General features: G+C 42.3%; 1 long non-coding RNA gene across 1 annotated transcript in view; it reads right to left on the bottom strand.

Annotated features, from left to right (window-relative positions):
• The window catches only part of LOC137384566 (uncharacterized), a 253,581-nt gene that overhangs the window by 104,821 nt on the left and 128,396 nt on the right, over window positions 1–20,364 (bottom strand). The gene's annotated exons all lie outside the window — the stretch shown is intronic.

The raw sequence follows: 20,364 nt of genomic DNA, 5'->3' as shown, positions 1-20,364 counted from the left end.
GATCAAAGACAAACAAATCAGATGTCATCTGTACATGCAATGTTGTCTTAATAGTTTGAGAAGTTGATTAGTATAGAAATGTTAGTAACCAACCAACTTATAGGTTGCTCTTTACAATAATGTACATGAGCCAATGCATTTACTTCAAAGAATTATTACATAGAAAAAGAAAAAGATAAACATGCATCTATTTAGTGCCTTTCCTAACCTCAGAACATCTCAAAGCATTTTACAGTCAATGAAGTATTTTTGAACTGTAGTTATTATAATAAAAGAAACATAGCAGCCAATTTGCACACAGCAAGCTCCCACAAACAACAATGTGATAATCTGTTTCAATTTATGTTGATTGAGGGATAAATATTCTCTATGACTCCCCTGCTCTTCTTTGAAATAGTGCCATGGGATCTTTTATATACAATTGAGAACACAGATGAGGCCTTCGTTTAACATCTCATTCAAAAGACAACACCTCCAATTGCGCAGCACTCCCTCAGTACTGCACTGAAGTGTCAGCCTAGATTTTTGCACTCAAGTCTCTGGCGTGGGACTTGAACCCACAACCTTCTGGCTGCAGAGGCAAGAATGCTACCAACTGAGCCACAGCTGATACAGTAAAAGAAGTAAAACGTACCTTATTCCCAACATTGCCGACTCAAATAAATAAAACCTGACCTCAGTCAGAATTGCTATTACGCAACTAATCAATCTCCCATGATGTTACACACAGAGAGTCAAAACCAAGTTTAGTATTGAAATAAAACTGACATAGTTGGACCAGGGGATGCAGACTCACTTAGTCTGCTTTCTAAAATAATACATTCCATCCTTGTTAATATTTAACACTTTGATGTCATTTTTATAGTTTAAATAGCAAAATATGCAACAATTGTCTGCAGCACATGCTGGTCGAATCAAAACTGAGGCACTCTGGCACCGCCAGTGGCAGGAGGGTGCAATTAAAGCGTAACAAGTTTACATAAGCACGTCCCATTATAAATGTAGGCAAAGGAACTTAAAGCTGACAGAAAATTTGAAAAAGATGTAATAGAAAATAAGGTGCTACAGATAGGAATTGTTAGGTCATAGATTTTCTAATGCATTATAGATTGGTATTAAATATATCCAATGTTAACCTATTCGTGCCCAATAATTACATATTCTGCAACTATTGAAGTCACTAGTAAAAAAAAAATTGAAATATCAGTTAGTTCTTCCTTTCTTAAGGTTATATTGTGCCACATCATTTTCTAGCTAGAAAGGAGTGCAGAAGGCTTGCTTCAAGTGTTGTGACAATGTTATCCTTGAGATGGCTGCTTGCAAGAGCATAGAGTTGGCCAGGTTGACCCACCTGCCAATTTTACGGTCCCTGATTTGAATAATTCTTTTGAAGTAATGCATTGGCCCATGTACATTATTGTGAAGAGGAACCTACCAGTTTGTTGGTTACCGATATTTCTGTACTAGTCACCTTCTCTTCAACATATGGCCTCCTTCTGTGCTGTAATGGCTTTAATGACTCACACGAGCATGTCAACATTGCCTGTACAAATGACATCTGATTTGATCGGTTCTGATCCAATTTTTCAGCTCCTCAAAAAGTCTGTTGTGCGAGCAATTGACTGAAATGGACTTTTAATCGCTGAGACCCACCCTGAGGGAGAAGTGCCTTCTCGCTGATCACTGCCTTTCTCATGGCACAGCCAAGATCAGGAACTTGCCATTATATAGATTATGTGCAAATTGGACAGCAGGAGGAAAGCGGGAAATTAGATGAAAATATATCACCAAACACAAATTTTTGCAGCCTTATATATTCTGCAATATTAGCTCCCATAGAGCACAAAGATTGATTTGTGATATAGGAACTAATTGAAATTTTAAAAGAAACCACCCAATTTAGAGCAAAGAGAAGTCAAGTTGGAGTATTATTCCATTCAAAGTATTCTCCCATATTATAATAGGAAATATTAGCCCCAGAAGTTAATTTACATTTTAAAAAATTCATTCATGGGATGTGGGCGTCGCTGGCTAGGCCAGCATTTATTGCTCCATGGTCTCCTTAATCAGCATAGAGCCATTGGTTGGGTTTGACACCCTACCGGACTTCTTTAATTAAGTTACTGTCAGTGAAATTCCCAGTGTGCCTACATAAAAGAAATAGTTAGGGGCACGAAGGTAAATTGGCCTTGGAGACACTCAGAACTAAAACCAGGGGAAGCAATGCTACATGCAGAAACTGCAGACTTTGTAGCTGGCAACATGGCATTTCAGGACTAGGTGCACCATAAAAGCTTTTTAGACTGGTTTGAGGTTGAAGCCATTCTAGGATGCTCCTAAAGTCAGTGACTTCATTGGAGAAGCTTAGCAGGGCGAGAGGCCTAACTGAATCAACTTTAAAATGCATTCAAAATCCTCTTGAGGCCAATATATATTTTCTTTATAAAATGGGAAGGTACTTTGAAGTAAAAGTACTCCTCCTTGCCTATCCTCCTACTCTAAGTGCTTTGCGCATGCAAGAGTCACCTTTGAAACAAACACTTCTTTCTTCAATCAACTCCTGATGAAGAGTCCCAATGTAAAATTATCTTGTGTTTAGTCAGTACAGACACAATCAACGAACTGATGTACACACACACAAAAGCAAATTTATTTTAAATTAAAACAGATTTTTCCTCGATGCTTTTTTGAAAAAAAGATTTTAAAATAATTAAAAATTAAGTAGTAATGCATCTGTATTTAATTCTTTATGTTTTAAACGGTGCTGGAGGTGATGCTTTTGATTAAATCCACGTGTGGAAGAGGCAAGACTGGTGCTTAATTTAACTCTTTGCTCTTACCCAAAACATTCCTTCTCCTCAAAATTGCTAGGTTTGGTTACAATTTGATGACATTTCTAGTCTTGAGGGGAAAAGAGATTCCTTCATTATTCCCAAAACGTTGTTGCTAACAGGCTTCATAAATACGTCTACACTTGGAAAGTAGTTTGCACTATATTCAGAGATCTCTTCTCAATTGATATAGTGAATGCGAATGGCGATAACCATATTGTAGCCTGACAAAGAGGTCTCTGGAGATTTAAGCATTTATGTGAACTACAAAATACATCAATCTCACAAAAGGTATCACTTTCAAGCGATCTGTGTGGTTTTCTCCAGACTTAATCATTTCAGCAGAAACAACCAAAATCAAGAGGCGAACAGCATGCTTCAGAATGGTATGCTCTTGCAGTAAGCTTTGCTTAGCCAGGCTTCTTTTATGAAATCAATAAAAGTCTTCATCTGTGCAGCTTTGCAAATAAAGAATATATGAAACAGATATAATTCAAAATCTGTAACGCCTTTGAACTGTGAAGAGTCATAGTTCATCAATAATGGAATTTAAATAAATATATATATAGTCAATGACGAATTATAATTTCTGACTGATCAAGTCTATAAAGGCTCTCAGCACAATGACATCGATACCTAATCTTGAATTTGGCTTGGTGAGAATGAAAGGTAGATAATTTGTTCTGCTGACTGATTCATGGTATAACTATGTATACTCCAAATGAAATATTCAGATCAACGTCAGATGTTTCTATTGTCCTATAGAGGGGTCCTTTTTTATCCATCTGCATATGTCAGAATAGAACAGAATCTTTCCTCGAACATAGGTGTAAATGAAGATTATAATTCACCACAAACATAAAACTACTATTTGGAAAATGAATCTGTCCAATATATAAACTTTAGTAATACAAAGAATATCACAGATAGGTTTTCCATTCCGGGCTCAGGACCCCAAAGTCATGGTCACTTCTGGGTCCTGACCTCGCATCGTGTCGCCAACACACACATGTTGCAATTTTGTTACATAAAGCAGCTAATTGGCCTAGAGTCATATTCGTTGCCCAATTAGCGGAGGCGGATCATAGGCAGCGGTGGGCCTGATTTGAAGGACGGGCAGCAGCCATTGCTGAGTTTGCTGTTTGCCCAAGAAATGGAAGAAGGTACAGAACAAAGGGCAGTGAAAAAGGAGGCCTACTCCGTGCCAGGGCAGCCCACAGTTTTTCAGATGCCTCACTGAAGGTACTGTTGGAGGTAGTGACAGAGAAGCAACATCTTGTTCCCTGGCAGTGGCAACAGAAAGCCTGCAAGGCTCACCAAGAGCACAGGGGTGGAGGTGGCTAATCAAGTCAGCAGCAGAGGAGTGGTGGGGAGGAACTGGGTCTAGTGCAGGAAACATTTCAATGACCTTCTCAGGTCTGGAAAGGTGAGTCCAAAAATAGACCCTGATGGCATATCTCCTGGTCCGCAGTCACCAGAGTGCAAAAGAGAAGGCCATCCTGAGGGCACATAGCATTCTCCTGTTCAGCAACCTTGATGACCCATGAGCAAAAGTCAGAACCCTGGTGCTATTGGACAGGAAACTGGAGTGCAGACTGCAGCATTGTAAGTGAGGTGCCTCAGCTGGTGGTTCTGTCCAGCAATCAAGTGCACCATGAAAGGGCTGAGTAGGTGACAGATGGTGATGAGGGGTCCACCCCTCATGGGGGTCCATCATCATCATCATCTGCCTCCATGACTCCTTTGACGGGCAAAGTATCCGTGGAGTCACACCTGTAACAGAGGCTGCCCCTGCAGTGCTGCCATTGCAGCAGCCTTTGGAGTTACCCCCTCCCCCCTGCAACCTCCATGCAAAGGCTATCTGCCACAGGTATCTCAGTCCCAGACAGGCACTAACAAGCAGCCTGCTCCACCCCATCCTCAGCCACAGGGGGAACACCTCTTAGGAGTGACCGTGAGCACAGGCCACCATGTCATAATGTCTCTGTGTGTCACATGGGTGTTTCAGATGTAAATAATAGTGAAATGTTAAGCAATGAAGCCCTGGGAAAGTTGGTGAAATGCAAGGGGATGGGAAGTAAGGGCTGACAGAACAATGGAGAATGCTGGTGAAAATTGTGTAAGGTGGAAAGTCTGGAGCCTTCCTGTCCCTCCTTCCTCACCTCTTCACCCCCCATGCTCAGCAGTCTGCCTCTGCTCCAGGAGATACAGCTCCTCATTGCTGGTCACAGCAAGCTCAGATAAGCTTGATCCCATTTCCTCTAATGCCCTTCCTTCATTGAGGTCTTTCTGAGGCCCCCCCCCACCCCCATCATCAACAAGTGAGGCCTGTTAGCAGAAGGATCCATTCCCCCCACCCCCAATCCCCCAAAATTCCCTGGTCAAGAATGCAGAGATATGAAAGATAATTTTTCACAATGAGTATAACTAGCTGCCTATGAATGAGGGCCTTCTCTGAACTTTCCCTTTTCAATGCTGCCTCTTGCTTCTGTCCCACTGTTCTAGCTCGTTTCCCGCTGCATCACCACCTCCTCCTCCCTGTCATGGTTCTGACAGTGCGTCGAACTCACACCTTAGAAAGATAATCCAAAACTGGCCCTTTAACAAGCTGACAACAAACTCGTTAATAACTCATTAATAACTTATTAACAGATTTAAGTGGCCATTTGCACAGAGTGGGTAGATTGCTTCTTCCATCTCCTGCCGTGACCTTTTAAACACGGAGCGTGCCGGTTTCACGTTGGGAAACCAACACACAGACCCATGAGGCAGATTTAAGCGACCACCTACCCCCATGAACAAACAAAAATCCCGCCCCACTTGTTAGGGCCCAAAATAGAAGAAAGGACAGCAAATTAACAGGAAATCAGAAAAGAAAACGGTTGCATTGATATAGCATCTTTCATATTTATAGAATGTCTCAAAGCACTTTATTGTCAATTAATTACTTTTTAGTTCAGTCACTATTTTTTAAAAAAGGAAAAGACAGCAGCCAATTTATACACAAGATCCAAAAACAGGAGTGAGCTAAACGACCAATTGAACCATTTAGCGATGTTGGTTCAAGGAAAAATGGTGGTCAAGAGAGTGGGAGAACGCCCCTGCTCTTCTTCTCCTACTGCCATGGGATCCTTTACATCCACTTAATGGAGCAAATGGAACCTTGGTTTAATGTTTCATTCGTAAGACAGCACCTTCAACATTACAGTACTCCTGTGGCACTGCACTGAAGGGTTACCCAAAATGATATGCTTCGTAATGTCGCTTCTGATTTCATGAGTGTGTTATGACTGAGGCAGGAGCAATGCACTTTCAATTCAGTCCCATCACTCCACAGGTCACAGCATATTAAAGTTTTCCCACCCAACCAGAAAACAGCCAAATTAAACATTATAGTAACCCCCAGAATAAAACAGACCAAACCGGGTATCTTAAGACAACAAAAAATTAACTATATTAAAACTAAATCTTAAACACTATTAAGATAAACCGATGTCTAAAGACCTTATAACTTCTTATTTAAACCTAACTTCCCCCATTCACATATAGACACTCAAAAATCAATGGTTAACCGTTTTTTTAAATTAGCTGTTTCTTAAGAATAAACAAATAACTGGGTTATAAGTCTTTGTGGGTTATGTTCCTGATGGGTGAGGTAGCCGAGTGTAAAAATAATCAAATGCCACTCGAAGTCTTCACGCCGATTTGATGAAACAGTCCTTCAATAAATAGGCATTCAAAGCACTTCAGCTGCAACTGGCGTCAAACAGTTCTTTAAACAAGCAGTATAGCAATGGGTCCTCTCGGATTTTAAAACCAACTGTTTCTCAGTCGAAACTTTACTGCAAATTCCAGAAAACGCAGTCAAGGGAGATTCAATCTTGAAGCAAAGGCTTCTTGGATTGGAAGTAAACAAAAGGAATTTTGCTACCTCCAGCAATACAAATGGTCTCTTCAAAAGGTTTTTTCCTCCTTAGCCAATTAACACAACCTGCAGTTCATTGTAGAATTTCTGTTGAGAGAAATAGACAGCTCCTTCCTCCAGTAAGCACGCTTTCGCTGGTGTCTCTCAAAACTGGTTTTAGCTATTTTTCCACAATTAAATTGAAACATTACACCATATGCCCTCTTCACTCTCCTGCTGTTACCTAGGTAACAAGTGCAGGTGTGGCACACTGTTCTCAGAAATCTAAAACTTCTCTCTCTGTCTTAAAGGCACACTGTTTCAAACAGAGGAGAAAATAAATACAGTTCCGTGACAAGTGTAGTTATCACAAGGATGAGATGGCAAAGTTTCTGGTTAGCAAGATGCTAGAAGGTTATAAGCACATATACTGGTTTGCACTGCCATAGATAATAATTTTCTTCACGCACTTCTGTACTCATGTTTTCATTTTTAATCACCAAAATTGCTTTAAGGTTGCATGGCTGAAGAACCAGAGTCACAGAATGAGATCTCCAAAGGTTTTGCTTGATTTATCTTTACAAGTGAAGCACCGCACTTTGCAGGTCTTTATGCAGTCTATTTAATTTTCTGAGGAAAAGTCTACAACAGCGTCAGTGACAAAGTTGATTTGTACATGGCTACACAAGAAACAGGCTTGAAGAGCTGAATGGTGCTTTTATATTTCATCCTTCATATATTAAACTCACTTTCAACAAGTTATCATTCTGCACCCATCAGTCTAAAGGCAGTATTTAAGCCAAAAACTGCCAGCCCACAATATTTTAACCATTCACTTTAATGAGCAGAAAATCAAAAGCTGACAAGTGCAGAAGCAAAAAACCCCAATCTCAAACTGCAATCAACTCCTGGGTTAGTTTAAGATACACAGCAAAAGAAATAAAATTGGGCCTGCATTAACTAAAGTTACCTGATTACAATATTTGGCCTCATCAAATGTTATAACAGCACCTCACAACTTGCTATCTACTTTGAGATGAGTTGCACTTGCCCCTGCAACATCACAATGCCGGGTAATGATAGCATTATCAATCTCACAATACAATACTGCATGGATTTTTCCTCATAACACAACTGCACTTAGTTTTAAGTGTTGTGTGCAAAGATTTTATCGGCGAGTGAACTGTTACAAGGGACTGGCTTTCTCAACCAACACTCGGATCAGCCATTTCAGAAAGAAAATGTGAAGTTTTGTAGGAAATGGCTCTTCCACAAGCATTCTGTCACGTCCTGGTATTTGCAGACTTACTGAGTTTCTTGCCAAAACACAGGTATTCTCTAAAAAACAAAGGAAGCCCAAATACACTCACAATTTTAGAAGGCTCTGCATAACATCCAAATTACTGGCCACCAATTGCCTCATTCCTGGTATAAAAATTAGTCACATTTCATCACTTAAAAAAAAAGTTGAAGTGACCTAGATAAACATGATAAAAATTCCCGTTGCCCGTAGCTCCTGGCTTGACCAACTTCATTATGAGAAAATATGACTCACATTGTAAACCCTAATTGATACACTATACCAGTTAAATTTTAGGGCGGCACAGTGCTGCAGTGGTTAGCACCGCAGCCTCACAGCTCCAGCGACCTGGGTTCAATTCTGGGTACTGCCTGTGTGGAGTTTGCAAGTTCTCCCTGTGTCTGCGTGGGTTTTCTCCGGGTGCTCCAGTTTCCTCCCACAAGCCAAAAGACTTGCAGGTTGGTAGGTAAATTGGCCATTATAAATTGCTCCTAGTATAGGTAGGTGGTAGGGAAATATAGAGACAGGTGGGGATGTGGTAGGAATATGGGAAAAGTGTAGGATTAGTATATATGGGTGGTTGATGGTCGGCACAGACTCGGTGGGCCGAAGGGCCTGTTTCAGTGCTGTATCTCTAAATTATCGGCAATAGTCACAACAGGAGATTAGATTAAAACAGGTGGATTGCAAGTGCAGCAGTACAAGGCATGACCCACTGTGACACTGACCGCGAGAAGCTCCTCCCCATCGTTCTATGCACAGATACTAAAACGGATGATAAGAAAGGAATAGAAGATTTAAAAAGTTTCAGGCCAGTTAAAGCCTGCTGCTCATTTCCAAGTAACCACTCAGGAGTAGCAATACTTCATCTGCTCATCCTCTCAATTTGTGACGTAGAAACTATACATGGCAAATTCTGCAAGAGATACAAGCTCTTGTAGGTGAAGGTATTTAGTTGCCATGTACAATTGTACCTGTGTCAGAGTACAAAATAAAAACAGAAAATGATGAAAATATTCAGCAGGTCAGGCAGCATCAGTGGAGAGAGAAACAGAGTTAATGTTTCAGGTCGACGGCATCATCGACCTGAAATGTTATCTCTGTTTCTCCCTCCACAGATGCTGCCTGGCCTGCTGAATAGTTCCAGCATTTTCTGTCTTTATTTCAGATTTCCAGCATCCACCGTATTTTGCTTTTTTAATCACCAAATATTTGCTTGTTCTAATGATTATCTGATTTGTGCAATGGCATTATTCAGAAATTTCAGTGCCTTATTTTTCACTGCAAATTGTCACTCTTGCACCCCCAACAAGCATCCAAAATGTTAACTTGCCGGTTCTCTCCACCGATACTAATTGACCTGCTGGGTGTTGCCAGCATTTTCTGGTTGGTTTCAAATTTCCTATTTTACCTGCAGAGCATCCAGCTTTTTAAATTCCGAGGCCGGAATTTTACCCCACCCCAGCGAGCCAGATTCTGGCGGGGTGGGGGGGGAAGGGTGGTGGCATAAAACTGAGCGGGAGGCCTTCCCGTCCCGCCCCCGCCTCCGCCCCACTTTACGTGGGCCGGGGAGGTGAGAAATAGGCCGCCCGCCCCAGGCCAATCAAGACCCTTAAGTGGCTACTTAAGGGCCTTCGCCCACCTCCACGGGGATTTTACCCATGGCAAGCAGATATCCTGGAGATGTGAAAGGCCGCCCAGTGAAACCTGGCAGCCTCTCAGTGCACTGGGGGTGGAGGGGCAGGGCCCGGACAAACGGGCACTGAGTGCCCGAATGAGGGTCACCCCGCTTCCCCAACCACCCCCAGGACCCGAGACATCCCCCCTTCCCCCCAAACGACCATCCTTACCTCGCCGGGCCGCTACCAATTAGCTCGGCGGGGCAACCCTAACTTACCTGGACTTCTGGCTCCATGTCCTCGGTTGGGCTGCAGTCCCAGTAGTGGCCACTGCTCCCGGTGGTGCTGCTGGGACTAAGAGCTGCTGGCCCGATGATTGGCCAGCAGCTCAATGAGGCGGGACTTTCTCCGTCAACCGGGTGGAAGTCCCGCCTCGGAACAATTAAAGCCTGGGGACCCGTAAGATGCGGGTCGGATCCCCAGGCTGGGCAGAAGCGGTTTCGCCACTGACTTTTACATCGGTGGCCAGCTCCCATTTGCCTGACGTAAAATCTAGCCCCAAGTTGCGTCATATGAAAAGTGCAATATTAATTCAATTTTTTTGTTTTTTGTTCAATTTATGAAATGGACAACAGTATTTGAAAAGATAAAAATTCATTACCAGGAAATATTAGGGTTTTCATAATCTGCTACCTGAAATGCCCTGAGCCCCAGGTTTAAGAAACAAGCCAATAGATGACACAGAGTGAGAATAAAGGCCAGATAATGATCTGTCAGTCATTGACTCACATCATTAAGTTCAAAGTCTAACTTATGAACATCTTGTGCCTGCACAAACCCCATTCTCAAATGCAAGACAAGATGATCCCCAGCTCTGCAGATAACCTTCAAAGTTTAATGATGTCACCTAAAAATCCTGTTTAGAACGATTCAACACATTGAGATGCAGATAAACCTCCACTTGCAAGAAATAGCAAGCTTACAAATGAAGCATTAAATCATGGGTTATGACTTCAGCAGTGGAAGCATTCCTTATGTTCTCTCTGATGAGGTTACATCAAGTCTAACAAGTGCTGACATATAAAAAGTGCTGCTTTTAATCATCAGAAATGCATTATGAATTAGATGTAAATCTTTCACAGCATCTCCAAAATTGAAGCTGACACGTCCTTAAAGCGCATTGTCCAGCGTACCAATTAAGCAGGCCATTTGCATACCTGCTCACACGTGGGATGTACTCGCTGTGTACTTGCAGGTCAACTGGAATGTCATCATGCTGTTGGATTGGCTGGAAATGCCAGCAAAAAAGCTATAAACAGTTTGAATTCACAATCAGCAGTGCCACGCACCATGATCAACGAACTGCAAGTAGCTCAAACTTCAGTAGTTCTTGATGCGCCCTCCTGGGAACCAACTCTTTGGTTACTTGAAAAGGAGAAGAGGAACTGAGAGTTAAACAGCAGATTGGCACACAATCACTGTTATACGTTTTCCATATCATTTTAACGTTTTCTCTGTGAAAAGCCATTCAACTAATGAAGTTTTTTTTATTTGTTAATGAGATGTGGGCATCGCTGGCTCGGCCAGCATTTATTACCCATCCCTAATTGCCCACTGAAGGCATTTAAGAGTCAACCACATCGCTGTGGGTCTGGAGTCACATGTAGGCCAGACCAGGTAAGGACAGCAGGTTTTCTTCACTAAAAGGACATTAATGAAACAAATGGGTTTTTACAACAATTGACAATGGTTTCATGGTCACCGTTAGACTAGCTTTTAATTCCAAATTTATGAATTTTATTCAAATTTCACCATTGAACCCATTTCCCCAGAGCATTAGCCTGGGCTCTGGATTACTGGTCCAGTGACATTACCACTACGCCACCACCTCCCCCATACTTTAAAACCAGCTTAAGCCCATTATACTGCAGGAATCCTCATACATTTGGGGCTAGAAATGGTTTGCCATGACCTGAATGACAAACATTGAAAACATTTTGACGCATGGGTCAATTTTTTTCTTCACTCTGACCGTTTCTTCTGATTAATAGTTAATGTGTGTTTGTTGCTAAACCTGAACTAGCAACAGTTAAAATGCTATTCTTGCTCAAGTGAGTCAGGTCCCATATCTGGAACACCATAAGTCCATCAGCCCAATGCAGATAGTTTTGTCAGTTCTAAACTGGGTCACTCAGTTTGGGAAGAGGCAGTTTTGAGGGCTGCAAAGAACATACCTTGCAGAAGCTGGAGCAAGCCTCATTTTCTCAGCATAAAGCAGCACTGCCCTCCATTGTGAAGATACTTGTCCATTTGGTCAGCTTCTGGATGACAGATGGTGACCATCAAAAAAGCCTTATATCACCAATTATATCAAAAATTGTAAATGCTGCAAGATGTGCCAATTCTTGCAGTTTGATAGAAGCAAGCACTGCCTTGAGAAATTATGAAAAAATTCTTACTGGAATTAGATTTTCATCTTCATTCTGAGGTGATGTAATGCAACCACCATACTGGTTCTTAAAGATGTATAATAAGACATTAATGCTACAGGCAAGGTGACTATAAGCTAACCATGACTAATAGAGACAACGTGTCATTGTTGGGACATAGCAGTTGAACTGGATATTCTATTAAGAGACAAGATGAAACTAGAGCAAAGGGGAATCTCTGCCCACCTTCAAATTCTGGTAACATTCACGATAGCAGCAGGAGTTAGAGTTTCTACAGGATCCGAACCTGAACTTGAAGATACAGAAATTTAAAAAAGATTACCCATTGCCTCCACTCCAGCCCCACACCCCACAAAAGAATTCTAAATAAAAAAAAATGTATTTTAGTCAGGTTCTGACAATGTAGTCTAATATGGGCGGCACAGTGGCGCAGTGGTTAGCACCGCAGCCTCACAGCTCCAGAGACCCGGGTTCGATTCTGGGTACTGCCTGTGCTGAGTTTGCAAGTTCTCCCTGTGACCCTGTGGGTTTTCGCCGGGTGCTCCGGTTTCCTCCCACACCCAAACAGTTGCAGGTTGATAGGTAAATTGGACATTGTAAATTGCCCCTAGTGTAGGTAGGTGGTAGGGGAATATGGGATTTCTGCAGGGTTTGTATAAATGGGTGGTTGTTGGTCGGCACAGACTCAGTGGGCCGAAGGGCCTGTTTCAGTGCTGTATCTCTAAATAAATAAATGATCCACGAGCTATCTGCATTTCTAAAAATCCCTAATCATTCTTTTCAAAAAAACAAGGAAGAAAAGAAAGATTTGCATTTATATAGCAACCTCAAGATGTCCCAAAGCGCTATGCAGCCAATGAAGTACGTTTGAAGTGTAGTCACTGTTCTGACATAAGAAATGAGATAGTGCTGCACTGTCAGATGAAATGTTAAACAGAGGTCCCATTTGCCTCGTCAGGTGGCTGCAAAAGATCGCACGATAACATTTGAACAGATGAGTTCTCCTTGTCCTGGCCAGCATTCATCCCTTAAAGCCAACACCACCAAAACAGATTACCTGGTCCATTGCTATTTGTTGAATTTTACTTGTATGCAAATTAGCTGCCACATTTCCCGACATCACAATAGTTACTACACTTTAAAAGTACTTCAATACCTGTGAAGTGCTTTTGAGACATTGAGAACAAAACGGTGCTGCATAATTGTTTCTTATTTAAAATTCATTCTTGGGATGTGGATGTTGCTGGCAAGGCTGGCTCTCATTATATATTCATCGCTAGTTATTCTTGAGAAGGGGTGGTGGTGAGCCGTCTTATTGAACCACCGCAGTCTCTCTGCTGAACATGCTCCCACAATGATGTTAGGTAGGAAATTTCAAGATTTTAGACAGAATTGGGTTTCGGGACTCCACAGCACAAGCAAATGGGGGTCCTGAGCAGGAAGATAGTGAGATCGGCTCAGTGATACTCCCGCAGGCAGCTTCCTAATTGGCCACCTCCACACTCGCCGTCCGGGCGGGCTTCCGATGCTGCCCTTCCAGTCACACAGACAAGCCTCAACAGCTCCACTGGGAGAAGTGGGTGCTGCTGAGGCACGCTGAGGTGCCCTTACAGGAATAAATTAAATTAATAAATCAGAGGTGGGGAAGGCAGTAGACCATTAGGATTGGTGGGGAAACCTCTCCAGTTGGATCGTTGAGGCTGCAGGGGTCTGCCTTTCATGCACGTTGCCCTCTCTTTGGGGGATAGAGCCTCCAACTCTGATAATTCCCCAGCCTGCTGCAGGCAGACCACCTCCGTTGAGCTGGCAGCCTCCACACACCGCAGTAATCACTCTGCCGGTGGCAAAATGCTGACGGTGTCTGACAACAATTGAGGCCTTAACAATGTAAATTGGCTGCCTGCCTCTGTGGTTCCGACAGCTGATCCAGGTCCCCTCCCACCCCCATGGAAAGTTCCCGAGTGGCTGGAATGTGTCGGGGAGTCATCCGGACATGTCTGTCCCCTATTTTCCTGGGCCCTACCACCTCCAAACCTGTCAACACAAGGCCAGGAAAATCAGCCCTTTGACTCAGCAACAAAGAAGGAACAATGATATATGCCGAAGTCAGGTTAGTGTTCAACTTGGAGGAGAACCTGGAGGTGATGGTGCTCCCATGCACCTACTATCCTTGTCCAAGGTGCTGGAGGTCATGGGTTTGGATGGTGTTGCTGAAAAATCCATGGGGAATTGCTGCAGTGCATCCTGTAGATAGTACACATTGACCTGCTCTAGGAGCTCCAATTGAGGCACTAGTCAATGGTCAGCCCCAGCTCCCTCAGGATGTTAATGGTAATGTCATTGGCTGTAAAGACATATATACTTTGACTTTATGTGCTGAATCTTGATATCATATTACACTTCCAGATAAGGTAATATCCTTCGAAATTGTTCTAGAACCTTTGAAAGACTGCTTTGCTTCTCACCCTCCTAATGCCAAAATCCTCATTATGTTCCCATCAGAACAAGCAAATGTGAAATTAATTAATTGTCCTCTTGGACCCAGCGACGACTCATCAAAGTGCTGGGGGCTACAGCAAGCCTGTGTACATGGTTATTATAACAACCTTGAAACTCTCAATTAAATGAGCGGCAAAACACTGTCTACACAATTGCATATCAATTTAATATTTATAGTGACAGTACTGAGGTTTTTAAATGAGGAACCTAGACAGATGCATACACTTTAAAGCACTCTCATGATTTTAGAAACCACTTCATTCGGGCACCAGAAAGAAGGAAAGAAAGTAACTTGGTCAGGAAGAGTGCATCAATCTTCACCCATCTGATTCAGGTAATGTGCACGTATATTAACAGTATATTCTTTGGATACCTATTTTTATAGGTTGTTCAGGTTTGCTGTTTGGTTTATAGACCGCAATCTACAGCGTCTAAGTGTGAGCTTCAAAAAGCTTTCCAATTTCAACTTGATCCTAATATGGCCAATTTGACTCCTTTTGGAAATGTCTCATTATATTTTATATAAATTATCTACATTAAAAAATTACACAGAGTGCACACAGCAAATGTTATGCTATTCTCATCACTTCTGGGTATTATGTTTAAAATGGCGAGATTTAAGTTCCCATATACGTGCATTTTAATTATTTTTCAGGTCTCCCAGCTTCTGACAGAGGTGGCATTGTGCTCCATAGCTTTAATCCCTTGCCATTGGTTTTCTTCCCCGGTACTATCACTTTCCAGCCTCACTGCACCCCTTCTGATTGGCACCCTACAGCGGCCACCTGAAATGCCCCATCCTCCAGTCATTACCTGCAGCCCTAAGCATGCCTGAAACTTACCACGCTTTGGCCTTGGCACCACTGATGCCCCACATGGGTCAAACAAAAAGGACAATGAAGCTTCCCTCATCTGCTGATCCAAAGAGAACACATCTGCCAGCTAGCCAACCCCTGAGCAGCATCTGCATGTCCAACTGACAGATGGAAAGGCATGCAAACAAGCTCAAAATCATGAGTTTATTTGAAATAAGCATTTCTAGGCACTTTTTTTTGTTCAAGAGAAATAGGTGGCCGAGGGAGAGAGTCAGACATACAATACACACCCAGAAGGATGATTAATCTGTGCTTATTTTTGTTCTGAAAATAATCATTGCTTACATAAAGGTTTATGTAACTTTTCTCCACTTCAAGCATGGTTTAAAAATCAACTGGAGAATGAATTGTACAACCTTTTTCTGAGGTAAGGTTTCAAGGGAGAACAATTACCAAGTTTTCTTTTGATTGAAACACACACACTGGCTCAGAGAAAGATGGAAGGGGTTGTATAGAGTACCTGTGTTGCTTAAGTACAGAATTTAAAAACTGTGCTACATAAAGATGCAACTCAAATGGGTAAGGGAGACACTCGTTATTTATTTTGCAGGTGCCAAATCATTAAACACTTCTTTCCAAATGTTTTCACTGGAAATATGCATTCTGCCAACATTTCCACACATTGGTTAAGCGATCCACATATATTCTCCCTCTGTCTGCAGAAATGTGGTGATTTGAACCTATGAGCTTACCTAATGGGATTGGACTTTACTACTGGGCAGGAGCGTGGCCTACAAGCAGTCAACCCACTCTGTCTCTGCCTTAACGGTGAGCCTCATTAGCATGTCGCTTGCCAAACTGCCAGGAAATCGGTAGGCGGTGGATGTCAGGCTGGAAAAATTGGGCAGCTCAGAAGCTGCAAAAACCAGGCACAGCACAAGGCACGTGGAGTCAGAAGAAGGGCTCAGCAAGCCCAAGATTTCCTCATGGGGCTCAAAAGAGCACTGCTGCTAATCCTGGACAACAAGCAAAATTCATATATATTTACAAAAGAAAACCGCTCAACCGGCCTCTTTTGGTCCTCAATGCAGATTCAGTCTAGCTGGGAAGCCAGAACTGCTCCCCTCAGGTCTCAAACTACAGTAACAATCGGGTTCCAACGATATCACTGGGGACAAATCTCCATAATCAAGAAAAAGGACTCTGCCAGCTTCCGGCGGGTATCATTGTCACTTGCAGTTTAATCAGGGTGGGAATGGAGTGGGTAAGTGCCACCATGTTCAGTTTCCTCAAGGTTAAGGTAAAGAATAATCAGCTGCTATGAGTCATTCACATCTCCCCATACCTTCGCTCTCCCCACCCAGTGGCAACAGTGAATCACCAGCATAACTTCCTGTCTCAAGCATACAATTATTTTTATCTGACTACTATCAAGCAAAGAATCTGTAAATTAAAGCTGCCCAGCTTCGCAAAACAAGTTGCAACACCTCACCAGTATAAAAACTGCCTTAGTGTAGGACTACAGATGATGTAATGAAAAGAACTTGCTATTTATTTTAGCGCTCAGGACATTCCAAAGTGTTTTACAACCAACTAATTATGTTTGAAGTACAGTAACTGATGTTATGTAGGTAAATACAACAACCAATTTGTACCCAGCAAGTTCTCAGAAATAGTAAATGAGATAAGTGGCCAGCTAATTTGTTTCAGTTGTGCTGGTTGAGCAATAAGTATAGGCCAGGACACCAGGAGAACTCACTGCACTTCTTCAAAGTGCCGCGGGACCGTATATACCCAGCTGATAAACACAGTCCATTCTGCTCCAGCAATTCATCCGCAAAATGTCGCTTGCCAAAATGGCCGGGAAATTGGTAGGCGGTGGATGTCAGGCTGGTCATTCATCTGCAAGTCTGTGCACAAAATGGTTTATTCTCCCAAAACAAAAAAAAACTTCATAGAATCATAGAATGAATCATCGAATGGCCTTGTTTTGTGCCGTAACTACTTGGCTCGTTGTGCCCTGCCTGCTCTCTGCAAGAGCAACTCATCCAGTCCCACTCCCCAGCCCTTTCCCCATAGCCCTGCAAATTATTTCCTTTCCAGTGCTTATCCAATTCCCTTCACAAAGCTACAATTGTATCTGCCTCTACCACGCTCTCAGCCAGTGCATTCCAGATCATAACCACCCCCTGCATTGTGGAAAAGATGTCATTAAAAGAAAATTGAAGGTTATGGTGGGGGAGGGCGAGAATTATTTAAGTAGAACACTTGGCAGTGAATAATAAATTTTTAGCCTCAACAAGCATGGACAAAGCCTGCATTTATTGCCTCCCCCTTCTCCTCCCTCATGTCCCTCTGGAACTCACTGCCTCCGAGGGTGGTGGAACATATGAACACATGAACATACGAATTAGGAGCAGGAGTAGGCCCGAGATGATCAAGGACTTCAAAATGAAATTGGATAGGCATTTGAGGGAAATAAGTTTGCAAAGCTACAAGATAGGAGTGGGGGAATGGGACTGACTGGATTGCTCTACAGACAGCCAGCATCGATTCAATGGGACGAATGGCCTCCTTCTGTGTCATTATGACTCTATGTTCCAACAACTCTGTACATCAAAATTAATCCACTCAGGAGAGACTCTTTCTCCATTCGCTTTGGTTCCTCATCTCCAAAGTATTGATTCAATCCTGTTGCTTAGGCAGGTGCAAGTACTGAACCTTTGCTAGCTACGCTTGACAATGAAACAATGCAGTGATTTACAGACTTATGGACAGGTGAGAGATGATAGGGATGGTTGCCCCTTTTCCATTTCTCAACTGACCGAAGACAGCGTGTTTTTTTGAACCCAGGTGTTTTAATTGTCAAGAACAGACAAATGACAAGTTTTCTCATAAGTTTAAAGAAAGATAAATGTTTATTATACAATACCAAAAATATATACCACTCGACCCACTCTCGCACTCATACAGTTGCACACACACTCAAGAAAAGATAGAGATTATGAAGCTAACATGCATTAGGTCTGATGATTTGTAAAGAGTTCTCTTTTAAACTTGCTTGTCCCTAGGGTGAAGACTTGAAACGATGCAGGCCTGTCATCTTTTCCCTTGTTCACTGAAGAAAGACACGGGAGGTTCAGGAAGACAGATGCGCTGTTGCAGACTACTCGTTACTTTTCAGTCAAAGATCAATAGTGAAGTCCTGGTACAATTTCTCAGGTAGGGCAACTCCTGTGTCTGCCTACATAAAGTTCAAAGCTGGTAATCTGAGTCAGGGTCCTTTTCTTCAATGGCATAGATGGATCTCCTTTGTCTGCCCAGATTATACCTTTATTAAAACTCATCAGAAACCTAGTTTTTGTCATGTGACCATAGTTTCTCCTTCCATTATCCTAACAAACAGTTTTTGATGGTGAGGCCATCGTTAGACAATGGAGTCTGGGTGTCATTCATCCTCATCTCACATTGATAAAGTTGGGCTCTTCACACCCATTCTTTGGATTTTGAGTTTGGTGTCCAAAGGTCTGTGACAGTATTGTCAACACAATCAGTTTGAGAGAAGCAGCCATTACCACAGAAAGGGTAATTTGCATTTTAATGATTTCTCGGGGATGCATCCAGAAAGTCATTTGTATTTTAATGACTTCTCCAAGACTTGTTCAGACATGAAAATTAGCTCAGGGTTCTTGTAGTTCTATGTGCATTGGCAGGAAAGGAAAGGTCACCTGACCTTTTACTCCATTTTGTTTGGGTTGTCCATTTCGAGTTTACTCCACGAGCTCATTTTATAGTCCATAAGTTTGGATTGCATGAGCATGACACAGACAATAAATGATGGATAGAGGAGAGTTATAAAGGTAGAAACAGAACAAAAGCTTTCCGATCAATGATTAACTACCAGATAAACTTAAATCAGATCAGTCCCAATTTACAGCTTTTACAAAATAATAAATGATAAAAGTAGACATAAAGTTGCCTGGAAATGATTTTCAGTAAAAATTCTGCAAACTATCAGGTGAAGAAACATACTCTAGCAGTATGTATTACAATACTTAGAAATATACTCTTGTAGTTCTTAAAAGTCTGTAACTGGTCTTCTATTGGAATACATGTAACATTTCTTTCCTGGGTCCTTGTGTTGTGAAAATTGTTGCAGCAATCACTGAAGGTGATCTAGTCCATGGTATAAACAAAATTAACCAAACAGGAGAGGTAGAGCTGGGCATTGTCAGCATACTGTGGAAGTTTAAACCATGTCAGCAGATGATGTTGCCAAGGGGCAGCATGTTGAACAGGAAGGAGAAGGCTAAGGGTAAATGCTTGGGGGAGTCGAGATAATGGGTGTGGAGGCAGGAAGAGAAGCCATTGCTGCAATTGCTCTGGTTACATTCAGATAGGCAAACCAGGAACCAAGTGGGAAGTAGAAATTTCTTTGCAAGTCCTCTTTATTTTGACCATTTTTACTACTTCACTGAGTAAGTGAGCTACCCTGAGGTGAAAAATAAAGTAGTGTAAGTGTTAACTTGGCTCTCATCCCACTTGGAAGGTTTTGGGCTCAAGGCCGATTACAGACCTGAACACCTGAGCTAATACTTCAGTGCAATAAGTGAGGGAGAGCTACCTTGTCAGAAAGGACAGTTTATCAATGAGATCATAGAATCATAGAAAGTTGACGGCAGAGGCCACTCGGCCCATCGTGTCAGCACCGGCCAAATAAAAGGTGTTTAATCATTGACCACATCGCCTGCTCAAAAGATTCCACAACACTATTCAAAAGAAATGCAGGGAACTCTCCCAATATCCTTGGCAATATCCCTCCCTTAACGAGGTTATCTATTCGTTCATTCCTTTGGCGAGTGCAAACTGGTTGTCAAGTTTATCTACTTAGCGACAGAAACACTATCATATAAAAAGAACTCCTTTGTTTTGGAGTGTTTTGGGAT

This window comes from Heterodontus francisci, chromosome 26, assembly GCF_036365525.1.
Source record: "Heterodontus francisci isolate sHetFra1 chromosome 26, sHetFra1.hap1, whole genome shotgun sequence".
In the NCBI taxonomy this organism is placed as follows: Eukaryota; Metazoa; Chordata; class Chondrichthyes; order Heterodontiformes; family Heterodontidae; genus Heterodontus; species Heterodontus francisci.
Note: the sequence above shows the minus strand (reverse complement) of the source record. Positions and strands in the feature narration are given on the sequence as shown.